Genomic DNA, 4,315 nt, shown 5'->3' on the forward strand with positions numbered 1-4,315 from the left:
GATGCCCTTGGTCCCGGCCCGACCGGCCCCCCGGCCGCCCCCCTTGCGGCCGGTCGCCCCGTCCCTCCGGTGGGGGCCGGCGACCGCTCCGTCCCGGCCCCCCCGGCTGCCCCCCACCTCTCCGGGGGTCCCCAGGGGGCTGGGCTGGGCCCCCCCCAGTCGGCGGGCCGCGGAGCTGGGGGAGGGGGGGCTGGCCCGGGGGGGTCAGGCCCCGGGAGTCAGCATGGCCCGGGGGGGCTGCGCGGCCCCCCCTCCCCAGCCCGTCCCTGGCCGGCCCCCCCCTGCCTGCGCCTCCCCCCGCCGGGGGGGTCTGAGGTGCGGGCCGGCGGATGCTGCAGGCCGAGGTCCCCCCCGCCCCCCCACGCGCCCTCTCTCCTCCGCCTCCTCCTCCTCTCCGCCTCCCCCCCGCCACCTCGTCCTTTCTCTCCCGCACGCTGACATCACCATCCGGGGACTCCGGGCCCTTCCCCAAAGTTAACCCTTTCGGAGGGGGGAGGGAGGAGCGGGGGCAGGGGGCGGGCCTGGGAGCTGGAGGGATGGAGAGGAAGTGGGAGGATGCTGGGAGGGATGGAGGGATGCAGGAGAGACGATGGAGGGACGGAGATGCGGAGCAAACAGGCAGGGGCTGAGGTGGAGCCACACAAAGGGAGATGAAGTCTGACAGGAGTCAGGGAAAGAGACAGATGGCAAGGGAGATGGAGACCACCAGAAACAGTGATGGGGCAAGAGAGGGAGATGGGGGAACACGCGGGCAGCCAGAGACAGGCAGAGACAGGAGAGATGGGGGGTGGTCAGAGAGACAGGGAAATGGAGAAAAGGAGAGAAGGTGATGGGGAGAGACAGAGATGGAGGAAACCAGAGATAGAAATGGAGAGAGACCGAGATGAAGGGAAAGAGAGTTGGAGAGACAGGGAGTAGGGGGTGGGGGATAGAGGCACAGAGATATGGAGAGACAGATGGGAAGAGAGATGAACAGAGAAAACAGAGCCAGAGATGGGGAGAGACCCAGAGTAATGGAGGGGAGACCACAGAGAGACAGCAGTGGAGACACAGAGAGATGGGGGAGAGAAATTAACAAAAATAGAGGGATGGGGGCAGAGAGGGGCAAGATGTAAAGGTAAGGTGCCGGGGAAGATGGCAGGGGAAGGATGGAGGGTCAGAGAACAGGAGAAAAGTGGGAGAGAGAGATGGAAAGGGACCAGGGGGGAGGAACAAAACAGAGAGACAGGTGGAGGGAGAACTGGAGAGAGACAGAGAGATGTAGAAAGAGAGACTGACAAAGAGAGATAGAGTTGGGGACCACAAAAGATGGAGGATACATACAGGTGAAGGGCTAGATGCTGGGGGGATATGGGACAGATTGGACGGGCAGAGAAAAAGGGAGACAGAAGCAGAGAGAGGGAAAGCATTAGGGGAACTGCTGATCCAAGGCTCATCTCTGTTCCCCCAGACCCCCAAGCTGTCCACCCAGGCCTCCGTTCCCCACTAGCATCAGGACCCTGTATCCACCCACAGCCCAGGGTGCCGGGTTTTAGATCATCTTGGATCCATACCTCCATTTAGTATCCACGATCCTCCTACAGAGAAACTTCCAGAACCCCTTGAGGTCCCTGTGTTTTTTTTAGGCCCCTGTCTATTCTCTGTGCCCACCATTGGATCCCGTAGATCTTCATGTGGGCTCCAGTATAATCATATGTCCCACTATAGCTCATCCATGGACCTGTGCACAGCTAGATTGCCACGTGATCCGGGATTCCCCTGTATCAGACACCCAAAGGTGTTAGGCACCCATTTAATTTCCAAATCACCTATAGAGTGTACCCATGAACCTTAAGTCTCCTAGTCAACCACTTTCATTCCGTGAATCTATACTCAGTGCCAAATCTAAGCCAGATACTGTTCCCAGTGTTGAGGGTACAGCAGGGAACCAAATCAACAAAGATCCCTGTCCTATGGAGCTCTCACTGCAGTGGATGAGACCAGAGATAAACAAGATAATCAAAATATATGGTATATTGGGAAGTCCCTGGTGGTCCAGTGGTTAGGACTCCGTGCTTCCACTGCAGGGGGCACAGGTTCGATCCCTGTTAGGGGAAGTAGGATCCCACAAGCCTCACAGCCAAAAAACAAAACAAAGAAAACAAAACAAAAAAAGCACAAAATATATGGTATGTTACAGAGTCGTGATCAGTGATGAAGTGGAAACTAAAGGAGGCAATGGGGACAGGAAATGTTTGTTGAGTAATTTTCTGTATGATTTTTTTTAAAAAAATATTTATTTATTTATTTAGGTTGTGCTGGGTCTTAGTTGCGGCACGCGGGATCTTTGTTGCGGCATGTGGACTCTTAGTTCTGGCATGCATGCGGGCTCAGTTGCAGCATGCATGCAGAATCTTGTTTCCCGACCAGGGATTGAACCTGGGCCCCCTGCATTGGGAGCATGGAGTCTTACCCACCAGACCACCAGGGAAGTCCCTTTATATGGTTTTCACTACCGTGCCAAGAAAGGCCTCCTCAGTGAAGGGACACTGAAGAAAAATGAGGGTCAGAGCCATGTAGATAAAGTGCCAGGAGCCTTCCAGGCAGAGGAAACAGCAGTGCAAAGGCCCTGTGGCAGGAGTGTGCCCAGTGTGTTATGGGAAGATTGAAGGAGCCAGTGTAGCTGGAGGGGAAAAGTGAGAGGAAATGAGGTGAGGAAGCAGATCAAATAGAACCTTAGATGCAGGGTGACCAGGGAATTCCCTGGTGGTTCAGTGGTTAGAACTCGGCACTTTCACTGCTGGGGACTGGGTTCGATCCCTGGTCAGGGAACTAAGATCCTGTAAGCCGCGTGGCCACAAAAAAAAAAAAAAGGAGGGTGACCACATATCCTGGTTTATGTCTGTTATTCTGTAATTATTAATAGGGTCCGTTTTCACTCTCAAGTGTCTTGCTGTGGATGGAAAATTATATGATCATCCTTCTTACAGATCATTGTAAAAGCTATGTCTTTTTTTTTTTTTGCGGTACGTGGGCCTCTCACTGTTGTGGCCTCTCCCGTTGTGGAGCACAGGCTCCGGACGCGCAGGCTCAGCGGCCATGGCTCACGGGCCCAGCCGCTCTGCGGCATGTGGGATCTTCCCGGACCGGGGCACGAACCCATGTCCCCTGCATTGGCAGGCGGACTCTCAACCACTGCGCCACCAGGGAAGCCCAAAGCTATGTCTTTTAGAGGGTACCTGAGGAATTTTCATCTAGGCTACCATTATATTAAACATATGTTCATATTTGTAATGTTATATACAGTTACGTGTTATATGTACGTATATATTATATGGCATTATGTATAATAATATATGTAAACAGTATTACAGATAGATGGACTTGTACATATGTGTACATAGGTATATTAGGCTGAACAACGGGTCCCCAAAGATGTCCACATCCTAATTCTCAGAACCTGTGAATATGTCACCTACATGGCAAAATGGACTTTGCAGATGTGATTGAACTGAAAATCTTAGGTGGGGAGGTTGTCCTGGTCATTTGGGTGGGCCCTAAATGTAATCACAAGAGTTCTTATGAGGGAGAGGCATGAGGATCAGAGTCAGAGGAGGAGATGGGATACGGAAAGAAACAGTAGCCAAAATGATGCAGCCACAATCCAAAGAAAGTGGGCAGCCTCTAGATGCTGGAAAAGGCCAGGAAACAGATTCTCCCCTGGAGCCTCCAGAAGAAACACAACCGTGCTGACACCTTGAGTTTAACTATTTTAACTCAGTGAGACCCATTCCGGGCTTCTGAACTGTAAGGTTATAAATCTGTGTTGTTTTAAGTTTTTGGTAATTTGTTAACAGCAGAGAGAGGAAATGGATACAATAGGGTACCCAGGGGCCCAGATCCTGTCTGATAGCTATCCTCCTCAGTGCTACACACACACACACACACACACACACACACACACACACACACACACACACACACACACACACACACACACACACACACACACACGGCTTATATGTTTGGTCTTCCCATCTCTGTCCAAAAGATCACCCGGCACATCCCAGACCGAGCAGTGTGCTCAATATATCTGCGACCTGTGGGCTCCACCAAAGTTGCGTACAACCTTTTCCTGGAGTGGGAGGGCCTCTTATGGAAGAGAGAACTAGGATTTCTCTAAGCCCAGTCCAAAGCAAACACCTCCAAAGACCAGGCACATTCCCGGACCTGAGCCCCAAATCTGGTGCAGGGAGGCCTCGAGCCGCCTAAACCACCTTGCCTGCGCATTTTACTTCCAGGCTTCAAGAATCACCTCCTTTGCACCTGGCAGGAC

The sequence above is a fragment of the Lagenorhynchus albirostris genome, chromosome 19 (assembly GCF_949774975.1).
Source record: "Lagenorhynchus albirostris chromosome 19, mLagAlb1.1, whole genome shotgun sequence".
Taxonomy (NCBI): domain Eukaryota; kingdom Metazoa; phylum Chordata; class Mammalia; order Artiodactyla; family Delphinidae; genus Lagenorhynchus; species Lagenorhynchus albirostris.